General features: G+C 39.5%; 2 pseudogenes; both read right to left on the bottom strand.

The window, feature by feature from the left end:
• Nucleotides 1-436, bottom strand: LOC109675822 (ribosomal protein eL22-like; annotated as a pseudogene).
• A 10,942-nt stretch (nt 437-11,378) lies between these two features.
• On the bottom strand, nt 11,379-11,476 carry LOC141420068 (U6 spliceosomal RNA; annotated as a pseudogene).
• Between the last annotated feature and the right edge of the window lie 265 nt (nt 11,477-11,741).

Genomic DNA, 11,741 nt, shown 5'->3' on the forward strand with positions numbered 1-11,741 from the left:
CTAGTCCTCAGATTCAGATCCATCTTCATCTTGACTAATGTGGAAATAACGAAGTTCATATGTCTCCTTGTCAGATGCAACCACCTGAAGCCAATCTAGAAGATTATTCTTCTGAAGGTTTTTCTTGGTAAGGTATTTCAAATACATTTAGAGAGCTGTTTTTCAGAAACAACTATGATTTTATTTTTGAAGTGTTCAATTTGAACAACATTCCTGAGATTACCAGTTTTTCCATTGACTTCAACCTTCTCCTGAAGAAATTGTTCCTGTTTTAAAACAGAAAAAATGCAAAATTAGGGAAGAAAATCCTAGATATTCACTAGAGAAGGTACCAAAATTTCCAGAATCAAAAATTCCATCTTCTACTGGATGAGTAAGGTCCAAATTATACTTCCAGATTTAACCTTTTAGGCTTCTTGTCTTTTTGCAAAGCCATCTTGACAGCCAGCTGTGTGATCCAAGAGACGCACACATCCTCTTAAATGACACTTGTTTCTTTTATAATCAGGTGTCTTTATTGCCCAGTCAGAAGAGTAGGTATATTACAGCACTAGGCATGACTAAATTTTGTTGTAAAAGTTCAGCCAAAGCCAGGCATGGTGGTACACTACTGAAATCCTAGTATATGGGAGGCTGAGGCAAGAGGATTATGAGTTCTGGGCTAGCCTGGGCTACCTGTCCCATTAAAAAAAAAGTCAGTGTTTGCATAATTTCTTATGGAGTCAGTAATCAGATCAATTCTGTTTCTTGGTCTCTTAGCCATTTTGTTCATACTCAAACTAACCTTTAGCCATGAAATCATGGCTTTTATTAACATGAGTTCATTACCGTAGCATCTTGTCAGCCATTCCTTTTTTCATTGCCTTCTTCTTCAGAGTCACAAAGAACACATCAATTCTTCCTGTGCCAGAGTCTACTAGCACAAACGTGGAAAAATTACTAGGCTCTAAGAAAATAGTTGTTTTGCAGTGCCAATATGAAGCCCAGGGCCTTGTGAGTGCTAGGCAAGTGTTCTACCACTGAATTATACTTGCAACCCCCTCAGTTGTTTTCTTTCTTTGTAATGGTAGTGATTTGGGAGTTAGGACCAGCTCCGTGTCAAATTTAGGCCTGTCTGCAATTTGGCAAGGCAAATTTGAGAGAGAAAGTACTAGTTATTATTGTTGTTTTGTTTAATTAATGGGCCTTTGCAGAAAAACAAAAATGTCTTTCTAAGACTGAGTTCAGCATATTGTCTTACAGTGACCTTTTTTTTTTTGACAAGTAAAAGGAATACATTCTAAAATAAATAAAAGTATAGTAAGGCAGGCACTCTTAGCACTTGAGCCACTCCATCAGCCCTAAGATAAATCTTATGAGAGAAGATTTATATGTAATTAAGTTGGCTATAATTAAAGGGTTATTTATTGAGTTTTCTAAGATCAAAAGTTAATGCACAGATATAAAATCAGAACTTAGGCTGGTACGTAGCTCGTGTGATAGAACACCTGCCTAGCAAGCACAAGACCCTGAGAATTTATTTATGTTTAGAATGAGGCTTTTTAAAAATATTCATCTGCTCCAGATAAAGTTTACAAAAGAACTGGCTTTTTGTATACCATGCTAATTTCTTGGCCTGGTAGAGTGGCTCAAGTGGTAGAGTACCTGCCCAGCAAGTGTGAGGCCCGGCATTCAAACCCCAACACCAGATATAAAAAGATAATTTCTTTTGTTTTGTGCTACTAGTTTTTTTTTTTGCTTGGGGAAATTAAATCTTAAGAAAAGTAAAATTTAAGCATCTGCCTGTTTTATGGTCTTTTGAAGGAAGTTTAGTTTATGACTGGTTAAATAATCTACTATTGTTTCATAATAGATGGTGTTTTATCGGCAGAAATTTAACAGCCTGATAGTCCTAATAATCTGCCCATGACTGTTGTCTTTTTCTTTTGCAGTACTGGAATTTGAGGTCAGGACTATGTTTGCTAAGAAGTCATTCTACCACTTGAGCCATGACCCTAGTCCTTTTTCCTTTGGTTATTTTAAAGATAGGAGCACACACACACACACACATACACGCACACATATTCTTTTTCGGTGGTATTGGGGTTTAAACTCATGGCCTCATGCTTGCAAAGCAGATATTTTACAGCTTGAGCTACACCACCAGCCCAGGACTTGCTATTTTAAAGAGGTTTTCTCAATTGTATTGTTTGTAAACCCCTGAAAACTAAGATGTATTGCAAAGCACATTTTTTTTTTTGTGGTACTGGTGTTTGAACTCAGGGCCTACACCTTGAGCCACTCCACCAGCCCTTTTTTTGTGAAGGGTTTTTTCGAGATAGGGTCTCGCAGAACTATTTGCTCCAACTAGCTTCGAACCACAATCCTCCTGATCTCTGCCTCCTGAGTAGCTCAGATACAGGCATGAGCCACCAGCTTAAATGATATCTTTGATGAACAGAAGTTTATTTTTTACTTATTGTATTTATTTTTATTTTTATTTTTTTGAGGTACTGGGACTTGAACTCAAGGCCTTCATCTTGAGCCACTCTACTAGCCCTATTTTTGTGAAGGGTTTTTTCGAAATAGGGTCTCACAGAACTATTTGCCTGGGCTGGCTTCGAACCACAATCCTCCTGATGTCTGCCTCCTGAGTAGCTAGGATTATAGAGGCGAGCTACCAGCACCTGGCTGCAAACTACATTTAAGATGTCATAATTTGTATATTTATGTTCTGAATTGGTAAATAATCAGTAATTCTTACAGTCTCTAGTCAAAGTCTTTACAGTTCTGTGGTATGTGCCTAAGGCATTCTAAATATGTTGTTGCTGTAAACAGAACACAAATTGAGTTTAATTATTAAAATGCAATTCTTGATATTTCAACTGATTAAAATTTCAGAAAAATAAAATTCTAGTATTAAGTGAAAGCTTATTGCTGGTAAATGCCTTGGTTCTTGCATCCAGCAAGAGAAGAATTCAAGCAAGATACAAAAATGTAGTAAAAATAATAGTAAAGTTTATTAGAAAAGAAATTTAGTATAACAGAATAACAGTGGGGAGAAATGAAGCAAAAGAGAGAAACATTTTCTGTCCCCATGCAGGAAATGGGAGTAAAGACTCAAAATCATGGCACTTATCTCTTAGTCTTATACTCTTGGAGAGCTGGGAGAATACACGTGGTCAAAGATAATGGATCTGAGTGGCTGAGATAGCTGCTGAAACAGGGAGGGCTCAACCAGTCCTCATCAAATCACAGGGACAAAAAGTGTGTTTTAGAACTTCCATTTGCTAGCCATGTCTTTTATTCTTTTTGGTCCTCCACCCATCCAAGGAGCCTTGGAGCTTGTTAACATTTCAAAGAGAGAAAGACAATATAGATAACCCTGTTCTTGTAACTTAAAGATTTAAAAGGAGATAGGAGGGGGTGGCTAGCTGTTTTGGTCTTTTAGTTTTTATTTTTTAATGTCTAAGTCTGGCCCTTTAGATATTTATGAAAATAATTTTCCTGTCTCCTCATCTATGTATCTTACCTCATCCATCACTCAAGGCTAGTGGCTACCTTACACTAGGAAAAGATTAACTTGAATTTTTTTTTTTTTAGCAGTATTTGGGTTTGAACTCAGGGCCTCCCACTTGCAAGGCAGCCATGCCCCCAATCTAACTTGAAACTTTTGAGGTGATCTCTAGTGTATCTTTCTACTTTTTTCCTTTTAGTTACTGTTTCAATAGGGCATCAAGTTTTTGCCTGGGCTGGCCTCAGAGATTCTCCTACCTACGCCCCCTGAGTAACTAGTAACTGGGTTTACAATGCATACCACCACTCCAGGCTTGTTTGTTGAGATGGCGGGGGTGGGGGGGGTGTCTCACTAATTTTTTGCCCATACTGGTCTCAGATCTTCCTGAGTAGTTGGGATTATAGATATAAGCCACCATGACTGGCATCTATTTGTTTTTACAATTTGTTAAATGTAAAATAATGTGCTTTCTCTTTGAATGGTAATCTAGCAAAAAGCATTCTTAAATGTAATTTTCTAACAGAACTAAGCTTTTTTTTTTTTTTTTTTACAGACAAATAGGTTTTAACTTTGTAACTGTGGCCTGTGAAAATTCTGCATGAGTACAACTTTAATAGTGGACTCCAGGTAAACTCTTTTGTTGATCAAATTTGGCTAACTGTGGTTTTTCCTTTACATTGCCTTTTCCTCTACCCTCAGAGAAAAAGTTTGTTCAGCGACAAGGGGGAGAAATGTCAAGATCAGAATGTCCTACCAAAAAACAGTAACTAGAGTGTAAAGGATCAGAGGATTCTTACACAGGTTCCTTATCTTTCCACTAGGTGGAGCAACTAGATATTTCATGATTTGGCTTCTACTTGTATTCTGCTCTTGATATGTCTTTAGGGACAAGTATATGGTTCCTTTTTTAAGTTATAAACGTCAGGTACCCTTGGTGGAATCCACTCACCAATCCAACGATAGACAGCTGACTAGATGACACAGTGTTTCAATGGATAAGAAGGAATGGATAAGAAAAGGGGGAATTGTAAGGTGGCCCTAAGAGTTTAAGATCCCTACAGGAAATACCAGCTGGGAATGCAAATGGCCCACCCAAGAACCTTGGCTCCAAGAGAAAAACTAGTCTCTCAGGTCCTGTAACTGGGGCCCACACTCAGCTAAATCTCCATATGCATATTTCCTGGCTTTTGTTTCATCTTTTCTATAAGTTGTAACGTTGGTTCCAAGGCAGAGACACACTGAGAATTTGTCTCTCCCCAGTCTGTAAAAACTGCAAATAAATTCATTTTTCCATTTATGCGTATATATTATGTAATTTTCTCTTAAAGTAATAAAGTAACAGTATCCTCTTCGGATGTAAAGAAATCTATTTGGGAGGGAGGTGGCCCAAATAATGTACACAAGTGAGTAAATGTAAAAACCATAAAATAAAATTAAAATTAAAATTTTTTAAAATTAAAAAATAAAAAGAAATCTATTTCAGAGCTCTTTGAATAAATTACACCACTTCTGTTAAAATTAATACTTGAGTATTCACCAGACAGGAACAAGCCTTGTAGTGAAGGATCTTGAGCAGTATTTTTAATATCCAGACAATACCAGGTTGGGAAGAGAAAAGACTCTTGCCGTACTGCCTTTTGTCCCAAACTGATTGAACCCCTTTACTGTGGTTTTGCTTGTTACACCGTTTTTTGGCTCCCTGTTTAGAGGTCTTCTCCGTGGGTCATTATTAACAAGGCAGTCGGTTTGCCTAACCCTACCTGAGAGCTGTTTTGGAGAAGATTGTGTGGATGTAATACTTTCCTTCCCCCCCCCCCCCGTGCTATGGCTCAATCTGGGACCTCTAGGCAAGAACTATTCCATTTAGCTACATCCATAGCTCTATTTTTTTTTTCTTAACTGTTTTTGCAAGCTTTAAAAAAAATTTTTTTTTGGATTGTCCGGCACAGCAGGAGGCCTAGCAGTACTGTTGACCGGCAGGAAGGACTAGAAGGATAACAGGAAGAATAAAGGTAGTCAAACTTTGCAACGGAATAGTGAGCTAGAAAGACTCGGAGAGAGATTGACGACAGATGGATCGGCTGGGGAAGGAATAGTGGTGGAGGCCGGTGTAAACGAGAGGAGCGGAAAGGTGAAAGAAGCAGAGTGAGTTAGAGAACTGAGTAGTGAGGAAAGAGCGAAGGCGGCTGAGGGGACTGAGGCGACTGCAAAGGGTTAGAAAGAGACAGGCGCGGGGGGGTTGGAGGACTGGTGAGAGCGTGGCGCATGCGCCTGGAGCACACTGCAGCGCTTCAGGAGCGGCTGTGGGTTTCTGGCATCAGCGCTGCGGCTGGAGGTATGGCAGGTTTCCTTCCTTGTGTTTACTGCCGCAGAGGCCTGCTGCTGCCGCCACCCAGGCACCTCTCTTTCTGTACCTCTGCTCTCTCCACAATCTCGGCATTGCCGGCACTAAGAATTCTTTCTACAACACTCGATTCTGCCAGGAGGTAAAGGAACGACGAAGGGCAGGAACATAACGTGGAGGGCGGCGGAGGGAACTTGGGCCAGGGAGATCTTTAATTCGTGCATTCTCCCATTTGACGGGAGGGGGGGAAAATGGAGTACGGGCCTCAGACCTTTAGAAGAAATGAAAGATGCAGACCCCTGAGCATCGGCATTTTGCATAACGTCCCCTGTTTTAAAATTTGGGGGTTCCTCATTTGTACTAAGTGTAGCTATAGGGTGAGGCTTTAGGATTCGGCCCATCCGATGGTTTATACGATCTTCCTTTGCCTTTGTTCAGGTTGGCGGCCTTAATACATTCTAGGATACTCTAGCTACTCCCTAGGTGTCGGGGTGGATTCCATTTGGATATGGAATATGCTCCGATCTCCTGCAACGCCTTCTTTTTCCCTTATTCCATTTTCCGTAGTTTATCACACTTAAATATATTAGGAAGGCTGGTAATGATTTTTTGGGCATTGTGGCACAACTGGTAAGAAACACGTCTAGACATCGTTAGGCATATGTGTGTATATGCCTATATATGTGTGTGTGCACACATAAAACAGACTTGGTTAGGGAGAGAGGGGAGAACAGACACACAGCGCATAGAAGCTGGGAGCAAACGCGGCGCCGGGCGGCGGCGCTCAAGTACTTTTGAGAGCGCCTGACGTGAGGGGAGGGGCTCCAGTGGCGCCAGAGAGAGACTGGCAAGCAGACGCAAGGCTGGAGGACGGGGTGGAAGGTCGAAATGGGAAAAACACGCATGTGCATTGAAAAATGCAAATTTGCACCAGCGGCGGAGGGGTGGGGTAAGGGACAGGAATGTGCGCATGCCTATTTGAGACAACATGGTGACCGTTGAGTTCAACCGTTGGGAGGAAAAGGCGCGCATGCGTGTTTCTGATGGAATAGCCGGGAGGGAGAGAGGCGCGCAGCGTTCTGCTAATTAAGGTTACAAAATGGCGAGGGTTCGGTAAGTTGTCTTTCGCCATTTTGGGCAAGGAGGGCCCACAGAGAAGTAAATCTACCTTCCTACTTGGTGAACGGATGAATTCGAGTTGGAGTTCTTCTATTCTGTGGCCAAATCCACTGTAAATTAACCCAGAATCTTAGCCTCTTACTGACCTGTCCGTTAACGTGGGATTAAAAAGGCAAAGGAAACAATGACTCTTTAAAAGGTTTCGGCGGCTCGCTGAGTGTAGGGAATGCATAAAAAGTCAGGATTTAAGAGACCGGCCACATTCCGGCAATCTAAATTCGGGAGGCGATCTAAATCTGACTTGCCGATTTTTGAATCCGGACACATTTCTTCATCCCATCAGAGTACCAGGTAGCAGAACACGGTAGTGTTCTGTTTATGTGAGGGAACCTATTTATATTGGTCGAAAACCCTCAACTTCCTCTCGAGATTTGGCTGTGTTTCCAAATCCTTAACACTTTTGGAAACCGGGGTTCAGGGCAAATGGCTGAGACTCACTGGCATGGAGAGACTGAAAAGTACTTAAAGGTGGCATAAACGCGACCTGACTTAGACACTTCTGAGAAACTTTCTACACGGTTTCATTTAGGGGGAGACTGGAGTGGGTTTTTTTTTTTTTTTTTCTTTTTTAGGCAGCTGTACTGTAGTGGCTGAAGATTCGCCAGTGACGATCTAATGTTAAACGTAAAACAAACATTTTGCACTTATAAATATGTAGTGGAAATGCACAGGATTCTAAAGTGAGGAGACGATATGCTGGTCCCCTTTCTTCTTTGGGTGTATATGTCTGTAATAGTTAACTTTCTATGCCCATAGCATTTACTGGTGCAATGTACTGACCACGTGCTTTTACATATGCTTTAACTCATTTAGTAGTCTCCACAAGCCTATAAAATAGAAACTGCTTTATGCATTTTTTGTAAGTAAGAAATTTATGAAAGCTAGTTGAATGGTTGAGACTGGATTTTTATCCAGGGAATATGGCTCCAGATTCCAGTGCTCCTAAAAACAGTATGCTTATTCCCTAAAATGGGGGAGGGAGGGCACGTTTAAACGAGACTTTCCTAAGGATTTCAGTTTTTGTTTAAAATCACAAAACGCGAGGCATTAACAAAGGAAACCTGTTTACTGCTTTTAATTCAGTGCCTAGTAGAGGGAGATAAACAGTAAAGAATTACTGATTTGGAGCCTCCTGGGCTGTGGTTATCTACATTTTTCTCGTGTTTTTTTTTTTTGTTGTTGTTCTGCAGAGGGCCTAAAATGGCGGACTGCGGCAGGCTCGACACACCCTTCTTGTTTTTGCCTGATTTGTGATCTTGTCTACAGCTGTAAAACAACCAGTCTTGGCTGCAGCAGAGATTTAAAAAAATCCATTATTAATGCTTTGGTATGGTCATTCATATGTCTAGAAGTAAATAAACATTATTGCCCTTTTTTCTTATAATGAAAGACTGAAAAAAATACAAGTATTTCTTTTATTAATCTGTTAGGATACATTCATTGAACTGGAATTACTACATCAAAAGGTATGAACATTTTTAACACTCAGTATATATTACCAAATTTCTTCCCAGAAAGGTTTTACCAATTTTTCCTAACATAAGTATTCAATATTTTTTTAAAAAACTTTTAAAATGAATAAAAACCATTTTTTCTTTTTTTTGGTTATTAGTGAGATTGAATTAGTTTTTCCTCTGTTTCTGAATTTTATTTTCATGTGATGATGGTTGGTATCTTACTGATTTATCTGTTGGAGTTTTAAGTTTAGTGATTATTGTTATCTTATAGAATGTTCTATAAAGAGAGACTTCAGATTTCTGTAATGTGAATACCTACTTGAGGTTACTGTTTGCCTTTTCATTTTTTAAAAATTTTTGATTAGTAGAGATTTGAAACCATGGTCAAATCTATCTCCAGGTTTTGTTAATTTTCTTGTATTTGAATAGTTCCCTCAATCAAGAAATTTGGCAAATAATCATTGTAGCTTTGCCTGAGGATAACCATCCAGTAAGGGGGAAAAAGATCCATAATTTCACCACCCAGAGATAACCATTGTTAGTAAATGTATTGCTTTTCATTGTCTTTGCATTTTCCCATATATATGCATGTATTTTTAGTACATTTTGTGTTTAACATAATATGTGTATTTCCATGTTGAACATTCTGTATAATTGTCATTTAATGGTCTCATAATTCTGTAATGTGAAAAAATTTTTCAGTATTTTTAATTATGTAATGAGTGTCTTTTCATTTAGTTTTTTTCTGTTTCTTCATAAACTAGAGTTCCAAAATTGGAATTATTCATCAAAGGTTTGAACACTATAAATACCCTAATTGCATTAATCTTTGCATCCAGTTATTTAAGCACTTAAATTTTGTTCATTTTTGCTGACTTGATATGTAAAACAATGATCTTTATTTAGATACATTTCTCTGATTACTGTTGAGGCTGGACTTTCAATTTTTTTTTTTTTTTGGTGGAACTGCAGTTTGAACTCAGGGCTTCCTGCTTGCAAAGTAGGCACGTCAGGGCTTGAACCACCCCTCCAGTCCATTTGCTCTGGTAATTTCATTTTTTTAATATTTTGGTGGGACTGAGGTTTAAGTTCAGGGCTTCACATTTGTAAAGCAGGCACTTTACCACTTCAGCCACACCTCCAGTACATTTTGTTCCGGTTATTTTGGAGATGGGGGTCTTGAACTATTTGCCCTGGCTGGCTGCAGACCTCTATCCTCCCAATCTCAGCCTCCCAAATAACTAGGATTATAAGTGTTAGCCACCTTGCCTGGCTGGACTTTCCTATCTTTCTTGCCTTTTTGGTGCTAGGTATTGATCCCAGGGCCTCTCTTCCTATTTTAATTATTAGTTATCATTTCATTTTTTGAAATATTTGATTTGGGCCTGAATGTTACCTATTTGTAATGACAAATGTCACTTTTTGCAAATATAATCTTTGTATGTGTGTGTTGCCATTGAGTCTGAACAAATGTTTATGATTCTGAAGACAGCTGCTATGTGGGATACATGTCAGGTTCTTGGTGGCTGTTTTGAAATAACATGTATCTTTTAAAGAGGAATCCATTTTTATCTAAAAGGAAACTTCCTACTCCTCTCCCCCTTTTATTTATTTATTTATTTTGAGACAGGGTCTTCCTGTATAGCCCAGGCTGGTGTCCAACTTGGGATTTTCCTGTCTCAGCCTCCCAAATGCAGGGATTACAGCTGTACACGATCATGCTCGGCCCAGGAAAATGCTTTTGAGTGCTACACAGAAGTGGCACTCCCTTGCTCTGAGTGTTTATGAGAAAACATGGCAACATTTTGCAGTACTGGGGTTTGAACTCAGGGCCTACACCTTGAGCCACTCCACCAGTCCTTTTTCATGATGGGCTTTTTTGAAATTGGGTCTCGAGAACTATTTGCCTGGGTTGGCTTCAATCCTCCTATCTCTGCCTCCTGAGTAGCTAGGATTACAGATGTGAGCCACCATTGCCCGGCCATGGAAACATTTTGTTCCTAACAATTCAGCCAGCTTAGACAAGAAACAAAACAGTAGTCTCTTCTCATCTATTCATGTATTGGTTTTACTTGAACTAATTGTGAGTGATTTGAGGAAGCTTATGGTCAATAGTGAAATGTCCACATTTATAATGTGGCATGTTAATAGGAACAAACTGCAACACCTGAGAAGGTATAGTGAGCAGGCTGGCAGTTGGCAGAATGAACAGTGTAGGCAAGAGCAGTGAAATGACTAGAGCAAGATGGAATGTTGGGCTTATAAAATAGTGGCCTTAGCAAGAGTCTCAGTGTCACTGCCAACAATCCAAGTTTGCTGAAGCAAAGATAAAAGAGTCACTAAAAACCTAGGCCTTACTAAGAATGGTATGGGACACAGAAAATTTCCATTCTGTCTTTGTCATAAAACCATCTGAACCACCAAAATAACTTTTTTTTTTGGTGGGCTGGGGTTTGAACTCAGGTTCCCAAATAACTTTTTTTAGAATAACAAAATACTGGGCCAGAGGCATGACTCAGGCAGTAGAGCATCTACCTTGCAAGTGTGAAGCCCTGAGTTCAAACCTTAGTATTTAAAAAAAAAAAAGAAAATATTAAAACATAAGATTTTAGGTCTAAAATGATAAAAGGACACTGGGGTTATGACTGGAACCAGAGGGACATAAGAAGATCAAAGTGTGTTCCACCAGGGCTGGGGGCATGGCTGAAGTGGTAGAGCACTGCCTAGCAAGTGCAAGGTCCTGAGTTCAAACCCAGTACCAAAGGGGGGTGGGGGTGGAACACCAAATAGTGTTTTTTAAAGGGAGGGAGAGGGGTTAAGGGGATATAATAGAAGGGTGACCCTGCTGAAAGTACACTGTGCATATATGCGATTTTTGGAATCCTAAATAAAAACTTTTTTAAAAACTATGGAACGTTTCATGAATTTGTGTGTCATCCTTCAACAGGACCATGCTAATCTTCTCTGTATTATTCCAATTTATGTGCTGCCAAAGTGAGCGTAAAAAAGTTGTTTTAAATAGTAAGATTGACAGAAGTTTCCAGAGAAACCTCACAAAATGGTCACAAGCTTTTATTGATCGGAGGAATCTGCACTTGACAGCAAAGTCATAATGTTATTAGTTCCCATTTTGATTCAAACAAACTTGTCCATCTACATCATCTAAATAAAATTAGACTTGGTTAGAGAACATATTCTACAGAACTGACCTAATTAGATCACTGTAGAAGGGGGTGCTGGTGGGAGGAGCCCATAAAATTAAAAC

The sequence above is a fragment of the Castor canadensis genome, chromosome X (assembly GCF_047511655.1).
Source record: "Castor canadensis chromosome X, mCasCan1.hap1v2, whole genome shotgun sequence".
NCBI lineage: Eukaryota > Metazoa > Chordata > Mammalia > Rodentia > Castoridae > Castor > Castor canadensis.